The 13,778-nt window shown below is 42.7% G+C and overlaps 1 long non-coding RNA gene across 1 annotated transcript; it reads right to left on the bottom strand.

Moving 5' to 3' along the window:
* Positions 1-2,351: 2,351 nt before the first annotated feature.
* LOC116448036 lies at positions 2,352-5,945 on the bottom strand. Its single transcript, XR_004241790.1, has 2 exons — positions 5,602-5,945; positions 2,352-3,007 (listed from the first exon to the last, which is right to left on the bottom strand). It is a non-coding gene; the product is annotated as an uncharacterized LOC116448036 (long non-coding RNA).
* Positions 5,946-13,778: the final 7,833 nt, after the last annotated feature.

The raw sequence follows: 13,778 nt of genomic DNA, 5'->3' as shown, positions 1-13,778 counted from the left end.
TTGTCCATTGACCATGCTTAGTGATTTTTCTTAGATTTTGGAGAGAAAAAGAGGAGTCAGAGTGGTTCATTTGATGTTCACCATTTCAGGAAAGTAGGAAAGTCATAATGTAACCCATACATATTCAGGTTTTTGAAGAGATTACCTGGAATCTGTGTAAAGGTTGCAAATCAAGCTATATATGGTGATGCAAAAAACAAGCAGAAGAGAGACTGATTTATTTCACTGAAAAGTATCAAAACAAAAAAGTTCCTTAGTAAATCTAGAGCAGCATAACTGACAGAGCTGTGCCACTGACTAAACCCAGGACTGGAAATTTAGATCTCCCCTGTCTTTTAAAGGGAGATGCAGGAAGCAACAAGGAGCATGGTACATGTATGAGATGTATCTGCAGCCTCACAGGCTGTGTCCACATAGAAGAGTCACCTGTATTTTCACTTTTCAGTCTTGGTGAGTAGCTTAAAAGTGAGACATCTGTTGTGGTTTTAGGAGGGAAATAACAGTTCTGTGAATCTTGATGTTCCCTGTCCTACCCTGCTCCCCCTAGTTTGAGAGAACCTGGACTCTACAAAGTGCAAGAGGGGATGAGCAGCTCAGCTGGACGTCTCTTAACTGCTGAGAAAAAAGGACTAGCACATCAGAGAGAAGAAAAAGGAAGAGAGGAGGGGAAAGCAGTATTCACACCTTCTAAATTTAGGCATCCAAACTTAGGTACCTGCCTGTCTTCATTTGCTTCAGAGAGAACTGATGCTCTTAAATTTAGGGTCTCCAAATCTTACCTTACTGCCTTTATGAAGTGGGATGGTAGTAATGCCTCTGCGCCTATTTCCTGATGGGGGAAAGAAAGCAGAAAAGTCAGCTGAGGACGCTGACACAGTTGATTGGCTCTCCCTGGAGTAATTTGTAATAGTGTGTGACACAAAACTGAATGGGGACCTGCCCCTGCACAGTGCAGGGATTCTAAGCAATCTGATGATCCTATTGTTCACTTATTTTGATGGCTACTACTTCACACTGAATTTTTTCTTGACCTGTAAGAGTTTAACACCAAAAGAATTCAAGTGAGTGGCAGGCAGTCTTTAGGGGGAAAAAATAATGCCCCTATGTTGAAATTACGTCCAGGAGGTTACACTATTTCTAGAGTTTGCCTCTAAGTTTTCCATACTTACTATTAGTTTCTGCAATTTCATGTGAACACACAGAACTGTGGGTGGGGTTTAGCCTGATCTCACTGGGACAGCAGGTAATGCTGAACTGTCATTTCCAGTGAGCATTAAATATTGAAAACACAGACAGCCTCTCTTTTTGGCAAGTCTTAAGTTTCCATTAGCAGCAGATGGTATACAAGGCAGGGCTAGGCACCTACCCATGAAGACCTCTTGTTTCTCAACTGTGTATCTCTACCACCTGACAGCCAGTCCTCCTCTGATTAGAGTCAGAGGAAGTGGGTGTGCCTTCCATTAGCAAAGGCAGAAAGTGGTGGAGACTTTTCCTCTTTTGAGTTTTCTTTTTGTGACTTCATCTTAGAACCACTTCTCTGCACAGAGTGTGGATAATACTTTGGGAGATGGGCTGCCTGAAAGATGCTGTAGAACCTGAGCTGTGGCATTTGTGGTGCTACACAGGATTTGGTGAGGTGGGGGGAAGGAGCTGGAAACACGTATCTTCAGGTGGCACTCTGGTTTCAAAAAGCAAGTGAAAGCAGATTAGCCACTGAGCAATGTTATGGACATGTGTGATAAAGTCATTCCCCCTGAGTTGCTTGCAGCTGTAGAGTAGAGCAAGGTGCAGGCTGGGATTCTGAAGAAAATAGACTTTGCTATGAGAATTTAATGTGTAGACTAAGCTCCTAGACTTGGTAAGGCTAATCAATCAGAACAGTGCAGTAAGCGTGGCCCCTGTGCACTGCAGCTGTCCACCTGTTTGTTGGCTTTACTGTGCTATCCTGCAGTTACCTCAAGACAAGAGCTCAACGAGCCCCTGTCCAACAACAGGCTAGAGCAGAACCACAGGTTCTGAGGCAGCTGCCTCTTGCCACTCAGCAAAGTCCCTCCGTCAAAGTCAGTCCTTAGGACACTGTGGTAGCCTGTACTTTAAAGGCAAACTCTTCAGTACATTTTTGCACACTGTGATTACCTGTGAGAGCTGCATGCAAGGATCAAAGCACAAAGCCACTGGGGCTACTGGCTGGTACATTCTGCATCATCAAATCAGTGCCATTTCTGACACTTTTTACCCTCTTAAATTTCACTGTATACATAACTGAATTGAGCACTTAGTGGGACAGCAGCAGCTTCCTGGGGAGTCCTACAATTAGGTTAGAATTAGTCATCACTACAGAGAGCTTGAAGGACTTTGGATATAGCTTTAATAAGCTGCAAACATTAGATCAGGATTTACATCATAAATCTTGCCTTTTTGTTCTATTCAAACAGGAGTGTCTACAAATCAGGTTAATATAATTTAACAGTACAGTAGTTAAGTAACAAAAAGGACCATAATTGGTAGTATTATCTAAGAAGGCACAGCAACTCTGCCTACAGCTGTCAGCTAAGATCTGACTCATCTAAGGTATTTTATAGCAACCATATGTTAGGCACGTCTATCTCACCTATTATGCAGAAAAATGATAACGTTTCCTAATCAGGATTTGCCACTAAGCAGGATTTTCCGTAAACACCTCAGTACTGCAAGTGCTATCCACAGTCAGGAGAAAACCTTTTGCAGACACTTTTGATTTGTTAATTTAATAAATAGAATAAATGGTTGCAAATCTGTGGCTAGTACTGATTTAGCAAGGCTGGCTGTAGTTCAAAGTGTAGGTACATTACTTTGCCAGTTGAAATGTTAAGTATCACTTTCGTACAGAATTCATGAAGATAATTACTAACTTTTGCACTTCTTGTTCAAAAGTTTCAGACTGAGTGCATGGTCTCAAAGCATGTCATCCATTAAAAAACTTCACTGAGATGGTGCAAGTGAAGTTTTGTTGGTGCAGTATCTTTACCTGCAAAGCCAGAAGAGAGAGAGTGAATTCAGTATAGGAGGGAAAGATTAAAAAATAAGTTTGAAAATACTGTGGTCTTTTGATAACAATGCAGATGGTTAAGCTAGAATAATAACTGCACTTTAACAAGGCAGACACTGTTGTAAACCCTGTTGATTTTTAAACAAGGTTTAGATCCAGTTCACTGTTACACAGAAACCTGCATAAGCCTATGCCCCTCTGCAATTTGACTTGACTCCTTCTTGTACAAAGACTGGTTAAATGTCCATCAAACTTAATTATTCCCAAGCAGTCTAAAGGAGTAATACAGGGGATGAAGCTGCAGTCCCAACATTTCCTTCTGTTCTCAAAAGAGAAGTAGTTTTACTGCGTAAAGCTTTGACTGACTTAAAAGCTTTTTTGAATACATTCTTCTTTTTCTGAACTATGGGCTCTCAGTAAATTAAAAACCAAAAACAAACAGGTAGATACTTTTGCTGCTTAAGATCCTTGGCTTATTATAAAATTTCACAACTAGAAATGTAGTTAAAGTGTTTTTTCCTTATTAAGATAATTTTTCCAGAGAGCATTTGAAAACTTGAAAAATAAGTGATTTTACAGATACCACATTAGCCGTCTACAGCTCTGGGTCATATATATGTCATCTCTGCTAACTATTCATTTCTAAGATCCTCCCAAGCTCTGCTTTTTGGTTTTCTGAACATCTGATGCTTCTTGTTATTCTTCTATAACCACAGATGTGCCCTCTTCAAAAAACTCACAATCTCACAATGCTAAACTGACAAGCTGAGTGTCAAACCACACACCCCAAGCAGCCCTGAAGAAAAACAGAATCACGCTTGAAGAAAAACAGAATAAATCACACAAATTGTTTCCAAAGAATGAATCTGAAACATTGCAAACTGTGCACAGGCATTGTTTCCTGAGAATGCAAATGCCATTTTTATGCTCACTCACTCTATAAGTAGAAGCTGCTCTCAGAAAGAAGATATTAATTTGAACAACTTTGTATTTCCTTGTTGAGTTTTCTCTGTCTTTGAACTGAACTGGAGCCTTGCTGTGGGACCGAGCTGGGTCTCCTTTCTGCCGAAAAGCAGCATGGGTGTTGCTGTGCTGGCTGAGTTACACAGGGTAAGTGAGGCCACTTCACTGGGAACGTGTGGTTTGTGCACCACGGAGCCGCTCTGCATCGGAGCCCGTGAGAGGCTGCCTGGGAGCGCGGCGAGAGCTCCCTCGCGGCTGAGCCGCCCGGCGCGCAGCTACCTCTGCTCGAGCAGGGCCCTGCGGGACAGAAGCGCTCCGGGCACAGGGCAGTGAAGCCATTTGTCCAGCTCTCTGTGGCAAGGCTGTAGCAGGACCCGCAGCTCTTTCAGCTGTAGTGCCTCTGCAAGCCATCCCTTCTCCCACTGCCAGGGCCGATGTGGGACAAGATTGAGTCCACAATGCTGTAGTGCTAAGGCATCAAATATGTATAATTTGGCTTGGCAGTAATGCTGTAACTTACCTAAAAGGCTTTATGATACTGTCGTGCAAAGAATGAAGGGGTCAGTTTCATGCTCAAATACTCAAGACCAGCTAGCTGTTTTCTTAAACTGTCAAGCACACTTCACACTTTGCAGCATTTTGTTGTCTCCTTATATCTACAGTTCAAAATTTGTCACAGCATTAAAAAAACAAAATAAAATTTAAAAGTGTAGCTACAAACATTCACCTAGCTGCCTTGAAGGCTCTGTCAGTATCTAACTATAAGTGGTGCTGTTGTGTACGCTTCACTGAAAGAGACTTATTTTTTTAATCTGGTGATCCAAAGGTGAAACATTGACCACCAGTTCTGGTACTTGACTGCTGATCTCTGTAGGAGTAGTGCTGGATTCTGGGTTACATCATTTATACCTTAAGAGTTTGAGTCAAAAGTTGGATTTCTTTTTTGCCTAGTTCATCGCTATCTGATAACCTTGAATACAAGATAGGTGATGCCTGAAGCAAAGCTGATAAAGTCACCAGTGCTAAGAAGTGGGAGGGAGGGGAGGAATGGAAGCACAACAGCATAGATACATATCTTCACATCCTTATTTCCTTTACAAATGGAGGAAGGAAGTTCCCTGCAGGTTAGCCAAAGAGTATCCACTCTAACAGTCTAAGAGTACAATTTCTAAGAGCCACAGGCTCTTAAAAATACTGAATTCAGAATTTCACAGATAATACTCCATAGATAACACTCTATACATATTGCTTCTGAAAAACTTCTACTGAAAATTTACAACTGGGTATAAAGCCATAGTTATGGACATTCACCCCACCCAGTTTCGTATCTCTGCTCTGTTTCTGTCTCCTCTTCTTCCAAATCCTTCCTATTCTTCCCATCCCAGTGCATGGCCATTCCTTCCCACTCTACCACTTCACTAATTCCAACAGTTAGCACTCATCCTCCTGCCTGCTTCCTGTGTACCCTTGTAAAGATCCCACCCTACAGTCAGCTTCCCCAGCAGCAGACCCCTGGGCTTCCCACCCCTCATGCTGGCTCCCTGCACCCCAGGAAGTGACGGCTCTGTCCAGCCTTGCGCCTCCCACCTCCCGTCTGCACACGGACTCACTGTGGGGAACCTGCTGCAGGGCTTATTCCCTCAGCACAGGATGGCAAACGGGTCAGCTCTCCCCTTGCTCCTCCAAAGTGTGGCCTTGGTTTGGTGCCCGTGTCCACAGGGCGCTCTCTGCAGCTGGGAGGGCACTGCCCCAGGGCCACGTGATTTGTGCACAGACAAAAGTACTCATATAAAGAGTCTTTCAACAGCACCTATAGATTATTGTGAAAGCTGTCTATAAAACAGGTATGAATCACCCAACAGCTACAGCAGTACTCCTGTGCAGAGATGATCAAGAATTTTTATGCAACTTCTTTAATCAGAAGAGGCCTACTTGGTTGAAAATGAAACCTCTGCAGGAAAAGGTTGGTTTTGATTAATTTCTCAACTTGAAAAAGCGTCCAAGTTGTCAGTGTGTTTCACTTTGACATTTCTAAACATACAGAAAAGGAAAGAAAGAAAAAAAAAAAATCATGTTTCAGGTCACTTTTCGTTTTAAGATGGGTTAAATGTCATTATATGATCAACTGGTGCAGTAACAGCTTTGTTCAGAATTCCTTGCTCTGTAAGAATCCCCAAATAATAGCCCCTGGATCTCTGTAGGTTGTTACCTATCAAAGCCATTACCTTTCATAATGCAACCTCAGGGAAGTTCTTTTTTCAAAAAAAAAAAAAAAGAGATTAATTCCTACTTTTAATTAATTGCTGTAAGAAAGTGTTTAACTTCAGAACTTTGACCACCACTGAAGATGGATGAAACTGATCAGTGACTTCACAGGATCATGCTTATTTTTATTTGCTGATTTTTTTTTTGTTTGTTTGTTTGAGCTAATGGTCTCCTTATGGAATATTTACATGCATGGAGGTGAGCTCCTTACTACTAGCAGTCTTTTTAGAATGATTATCAATTGGCAGTTTGATCATCAATTTCAAAGCATTTTTCAAAGATGCTAAACCCCTTTTCACAGAAAAAGAAAGTGAAAGAGGAGTGGAGTGACTCATCCAGGCACATGGACTATGTCACATGCAGAGCCAGAAATACACTCTGAGCTCCTGGTACCCACACTCATGCCCTGGGCATTAACACAGCTTCTACCAAACTGATAGCAGGCATCCCACCATGTTGCAAAGGAACATCCCCTTCTGGTAGAACATGCATTTGAAATTCAAAATATATTTGCTTGCTTTTTGGCAACACATGCTGTAATACCTTCCCTTACTCTTTTGCCTAACACTATCCAGAGCTGGAAGAAAAATAAAAGTCCATTGATCGTATTTTTCCGTATCAGTTGCTTTGCATTGATGTTGCTGATACTGTAAACTTGGCTGCACACCAAACAGAAACGTTACAGATGAACTAGGTCGAATTTTCGTAAGTAATGACCACCAGATTTGGGTCATATCTGTAGATACAGCCACTGTAACCTTTAGACTCAGTTTTGAACCTGGTTAAGTATGTTGAGGCCAAGCACTTTGAAATAAAAAGAGACTAAAAGCAGACCATTTGCTCTGGCCTCAAAAGTGAATTCTGAGCTCTTTGAGGAATCTGGGCCATTTTATCCATCTTCTCTATTTATAACCATTCTGCCCATCGAAGAAAACAAGGCTACAGATGTAAGGGGAACTGACGGCTGGGACAGAGCTACATGTCAGATGTTTGAGAGTTTGAGATCCTCTAGTTCAGAGCTGCTCATTGAGGCCATCTAACAGTAAATGGTCTCAGAGAAAAGATAATGTGGCCACTCTGGTAAAATGGACTGTTCTAAGCTATACAAGAAAGAAAGCAGGATGGACTAGACCAAATAATGTTACTTTTTAAGAGTTCTCCAAAATCAAAGTACGTTTGAAAGCAGCAATGAACTTCAGTATGTTTGCAGTAGTAAAAGGTAAAAGAGGGTATGAGAGATGGTCCAAGGAAGCCCAAGCCACGTGGTTAACTACTACAACCCTGTAGTTCTGGTTCTTTAGGAATTACAAAGCAAGAAATAAATGTATGGGGGTTGGGCTTGGGTGGAAGCTGTTATTACAAACTAGTAAGATTGCAAATCTTGAGTTTCTTCCAGCAGGCATTCTTACTAAAAATTAACCTATCTATTAGGGAGAACAAAAATAACAGGAAAGCACATTAAGTGTATTGAAAACCAGCTTGATTGAATGAATCCCAGAGTGGAATCCAGTAGTAAATGGGGCTGACTATGAGCAAAGATGGTAAATATTAGTTCTTGGTTCATAGTGGGTTGGTTTCAGGTAGCTGTTGGGAGTCTTTTTTTTAAATCTAGGCTATCCGTGTGGAGGCACTTTTCATACAATGAATTCCATCAGCACAACAGACAAGGTACCTACAGTGTGTCTGTGACAGTAAACCTACAGCTGGTACTGAACTTGCCTGGGATTAACACTTGTTCAGAGAGAGGGGTAAGGAAGGGCCAGAACCAGGTGCCACGTGGAAACTTTAGCAGCGCAAGCCTAAGAGGAGAGAAAACATCAGCAGAGGTTTAGGGAAGAAAAGAAGGATGACAACAGAGGTTTCGCACAGGAGGGAGGTGAGCTCACAGTGAGGAGAAGGGGTGTGGGGAAGAAGCTGTCATGCTAAAAATCTGTGCCAGTAGAATTGGCAGAGAACATTAGAGCATGTGGAGCTGTAGGGTTATAAGGAGGGCAGGTCATAGTTACAGAGTGATCTGATTCACACAGTCACAAAATGTGTTTTAATACAACCAAATGCAAGAGAACCCATCCGGGAGAGAAGAAAGAAAAGAAAGAAATGTCCTGTGGTAGGGTGAGAATCTGCCTCTGAAAGTATTGATGGATAACAGGGTATGAAGTCAGGTTGGATAGCTGAATACTCAGCACAAGAGTGTAATTATGTTTTTAGCATCTGCATCTATGTATCAGTTATGTACTGCTTATCTCAGTACAGGTGTTTGTTTAAGTACAGTAGTAATTATAAATAGGAGAACCACCACAAAATCTGCACAAGCGTCACAGACCTGTGAAACCATTGCAGACCCAAGCCATGCTGCAGATGGTGAAACACAGCGTTGTGTGGGAGTTGACTATTTCCACATTAGCATTATTCAATCACAGTGGCCCATTTTCACACAGCTTGCTGAACTTCAGAAAGTTTGCACAAAGGTTAAGGTTTGACATTTTGAGACAGAATGGCTTAGTCTTCTATCCTCTAGTGAGAACTACAATAAATAATCAATAATAGAAGAGAAACAGACTCTTACTGCATCCCTTTCCAGGGTGGAAGCACTGAAAACATGCTTTTTTGACACAAATGCTTATTCTGAGGTCTTCATTACCAGGATTTCCAGTAAAATAGCCATAGGCAAGAAAGCACTTAATCTGACTGTTACATTAGGCTTCCTGAAACCACATGTAGCTGCAATTGTGAGTGGAGGCACAAGAAAATGTCCTTACACTGCTAATGGACTAACAGAATTATATTTCTATCAATATGTAAGGTTGTGATGAGGTCCTACTTAAAGGGTAGTCCTTTAGTGTGTTAGGATTGGGTTTTTTATAACTAGTGTGATTTCTGTTAGTTTATGCAAAGCATGCCTCTAAGAATTAAACAGATTGAGATGGGGCATAACGTCCTGTCACAGCAGCATAATTCATGAGTACACTCAGAAATCACTTCTCTCTTCAGATTTAGGTGTTACTTCAGAAATTACTTCTAGAAAGCAGTAGTCTCTCTCAACCACTCAGTTCTACATATCTCTAATTAAGTATTTAGCTAATTTATTACTGCTGCACATCTGTTATTTCTGCAGTACTGGGTAAATACAGCACAATATTTTCAGTGTTATTACCATCACAGAACACTGTAAGTTTGCCCACTTCTTAAACAGAACCTACCCTTCTAACTGTGGCACTGGGCATTTTGAGGCTGTGGGAGGAGGAGAAGGACTCTGGAGGTTGCCTGACTGCTCTCACCTGTCTCCTGGATGCAAGGAACCATAGTAAGGCAATTTAGCTGCAGAGCCCTTGAAAGTCTCCACCAAACCTTCATGAATTGTGTGTTCACAGCTTGCAGTAGGAGTTGCAGGTTGGACAGAGGTAAAATTCCAATACTAAACCCAAGATGTTTGCTACAGGCTTGATCCCAATGTCCCAGAGCAATGAAAGAGCAGCAGAAGTACCAAACTAATACCCATCACCAACTTGGCAGGAGTCAAAAGACCTCTGGTCTTTGTGCCAGTCCCAAGTCAGTAGCTGAAGTTGGCTGCACAGTGATTGTGCCTGGTACGTAGCTGAGAGCCACTTCTTTGCTTAAGCAAACCCAGTGATGGCATCCAGACACCACTCACAGGCATGCAGGTACAAGCATGAGGTAGAGGTAATTGGCAGGGTCATTAAGGAAAGTCCATACTCCCTTGTTTGCCCAGGTATAGGTCTCATTTCCTTGCCACACACCTTGAGGTGAAGAGACAAAGTGCCCATCTCAGAACAGCAGCTTGAGAGGGATGAACTCTTTCAGGTGCTTTTTCCCACCTTGGGACAAAGCAATTCTGCAGGTACCCAGCAAACAGGAGTGTGGAGAAGGGAAGCCATCCCACCCCATGTGCCATGAGAGGAAACTGCAGGTTTGTAAGGAGGAGGGCACAGAGCGAGAGTGACATTTCCCAACATCTCATTCTCAAAGATGGCTGAACTACAGTGACTGCCTGTAAACCCAAACAAACAGCAACACAACAGGTCAAGCACTGACATAAGAGAGTTCAACCGATCTTGTTGACAGTTACAGGCAAATGAGAACAGGGCCCACAGCACCAACTCTTACGCAACATTTAAACACAGCGTTTCCTATACTCTCATACAGCAATCACCATGAACAAATTCTCTTAGGTCATAATGACTGCTAAGTCACTCCCAAAAAAATAAAAACAAAAAGAGCACTAACAATTCTGCTTTTTAAATGCAATAAAAAGATCAAAAAAAGAGGAATTTGAAATAAATACCTGCTATAAAAGAGGAGAGGACTTGTCAAACCCTGCTATGTGTATTCTGCTAGTTGGGGCAACCCACACCCCAAACCACAGAGCGTTCAGGCAGGGTGTAATCCCATTGCAAAGAGGCTTCTGTCATACAGTAACCTCCCCTCTCCACTAAGGTTGGGTTCTGAGCAGGAGCACATTCATCCTTCACCCCTGGTTTCTGAGGATTTACTGGTTTTTTTACAGCATTGGATATGTCACTTCCACTTTAATGCAGTGAATTTCAGGCTGACCACAATCACGTGCACAGCTACTTAGCATGAGTTGTTTCTCCAGGAAGGTTTAAGAGTAGGCCTTTGTGTTAGGTTAGTTCCTGGCCTCGAGGAATAACAAATTGAAAAACAGATGCTGCCATAAGCACAAAGCCAAAATGTGCTGAGCGACACAGAATTCAGTGGAAGTACTGAAGATAAGAGTAACACCCACTGACCCGGCCTTTCCAGCAGCCAGCAGTGACCAGGAAACGACCGTTTTCCCCAGGAGACTGATCACTGCCACGCTCAGCCTGCAGAGACACCCCACCGGCAGCAGTGAGACTCTTGCTGTAGCGGTTAGATGCAGTCCACGCATTATTAACTGAGTTACAGAGCTGCAAACACATTCAGTTCTGTTTAGAGCACAGACCACTCAGATTTACCCTAAATATGACATATTAAATGTAGGTCATCCTACAGTCAGGTTCCCGTTCTTTAATTTCAGTTAGAGTAAGACAAATCTGTCACATGTGAGTCAGTTTCAAAATGCTCTTGGGGCAATGGGAGTTTGCCTATATACAGAACTATGTAAATACCAGAAAAGAAACTAAAGATTTGACCTTTGTTTACCCAAGCGAGTCTCAATTGACCAAAAGGCACATCAGATTTTAATAGCATTTCTAGGATTGATTCAGCTCTGACAGGCCAACTTCCACAACTTGACTGCAAGTACAGCACATCTGTCAGCAGGAAGCCTACACAGAGACTGCAGAGGCACCAGGAACCCACAAGTTACACAAAATAAACACTTTGGTGCAAAAATCTGAAACGGGAGCAGAGCCAGCGTGACAGCATGCACTGATTTATTCAACTCCAGCGAGGAGCCTTTCTGCAAATATCTCAATCACATCTGGCTGTCCCAGGGGAATGCCCAGAGGGCTAGAGAAGGTGCATGAGCAGTGCCAGTCCTCCAGCAGCACCAGTGATGAGTCAAGCCCTGCCTGCACAAGCACACGGGGACCAGTTATCAAGGGGGCCACCTGAAACTAGCCACAAGCACCATCAGCACAGGAGCAGTGCTGTCAGAGATACCCCATTGCAAAGTTGTGTGTCCCTGTGTTCACATGTAAGCCCAAGACAAATCCTCAACCAGGGCACTTTTACCTTTAGTCACAGCTTCATGACTGTCTTTGTAATACCTTGGGCAAATATTGACTCGGATCCAACAGACTGAAAATACTTGGTTTGCACCAGATGTGGTGCGTATGTATCTTTGAAACATTAGCTAAAGGAGTGATTTGGGAAAATAAAAATTGTAGGTGGATGTGTTTACTTTGCAAGGTTGTTCACGTTGTGCCCAGATGCCAGAGGTGTGCGTGAAGGTTTCACCCACAAGAAGCAAGCCAGCTGTAAGTGCCGCGATGCACAGTCAAAATGTGCGTGCACGTGCATTCCTGTGCCTGCAGCTCACCACATGATAGAGGAAGGGCTGAGGATCGCTGCTGAGTACGTTAACGGATCCATGCATTCCTGCTCTGAAGACACCTGAAAAGGGCTGTTAGCTGTAGAACAAATTACTGAGCTTATTGCTTCAGGACACAGCCTCCAAAGTTCTTGGCTTCTAATATTGGGGCTGCTTTCTGCAAGAACTTGAGCACCATTTCCATGGCCCCCAGCCGACAGCAGCTTTGGAAATGCAGACACTGTTCCAAGGGAAGGGAAGGTAACTGCCCACTCCTCCCCCATTTCTCTTGCCCAGCTAATTAGAAATTAGAGTTCCAGTAAAAAACATGTATCGAAAGCACACATCTAAGCAGAGAAACAGCCTTTGTAGAAGGCTGAAAGCAACAGAAAGGTAGTTCAACTGGGTTAAGTTGCTTCAGTTTTCAATTCTTAGGTCCCTCCCTGCCCAACTGTCAATTCCTCATGTGCATCTACTCTCTCCTGCTAAAAATCATCAGTCAGGTACAACTTTGGCAGTCACAGAGCTTGCTTATGCAAATTGGGAGAGGGAGGGAAAGCACTTTACCACCATTCAGTAACCTATGGATATTCCTTCTATCCAATATTTTCATTTTGGGAGTTGATGTGCATTCATTTTGGGGGTCTTTCAGAAGGAACAGGAGTGTGAAAAGAGGTTCTTTTCTGCATTCACCAAGCAAGCATAGAAGAAAAGGAAAAACACAGAATTTTGTTCAGTATATTTGCAGGAAGAGCAGTATATTTGCAGGAAAAACCCTAGTGAAATATGTTGGACCATTCAGGGCCAAACTCAATTGGTAGAAATTTTTACAGAACACAATTATTCTTTCGGGACTGGAAATTCATAGCAATGCTCTTTATCCACCTTTCTTAAAATAACTGAGCCTGCAGCACAACCCAGACAGCACTTGAGAAGTACAAGAGTAACATTTTGCTGAGTCTTTTTCCACAAGTGAATCTTTTCATCAGATACACAACACCTGACACCTGGGGCTCTTATGCCCTCTGAACAGTCAACAGATTTTGCCCAGAGCAAGAAAAACCAGCAAGCCACATACTGATCCACATATATACCTACCTCTAATGCACTGCCTCCCAACCCCACTGGAAATTCAGGGGTGTTGGAACTTTCCTGGTCATGAAGGACCACTACAGCAGCCAACTCATCCTTCCAGACAGCTTACCTACAGGCTTACTGTGAATCTCTGCAGAAAACTAACGCTGAAAACTACTTAGACACTAAGCTTGCAATCAGTCTGATAACACAGAGCTGCAGGACATCACACCTCCCAAAAGGGGAGTTACTGATTGGTTTCAACATCATGATCAGTTAAACCAGCACTAGGAAAGAGATGAATCTTTGGCCATATGTTTCCTTGAAAATAATTCCAAGTTCATTACCAGAGGCCAAGACACTTCACAGTAACATATCACAGGTTCAGGAACTAAGGTTATTTTAGAGGAGCCCTAGAAAGACACTTCTCTGTATTCGTGGTAAGGTAGATAA

Source organism: Corvus moneduloides, chromosome 9 (genome assembly GCF_009650955.1).
Source record: "Corvus moneduloides isolate bCorMon1 chromosome 9, bCorMon1.pri, whole genome shotgun sequence".
Classification (NCBI taxonomy): Eukaryota; Metazoa; Chordata; class Aves; order Passeriformes; family Corvidae; genus Corvus; species Corvus moneduloides.
Note: the sequence above shows the minus strand (reverse complement) of the source record. Positions and strands in the feature narration are given on the sequence as shown.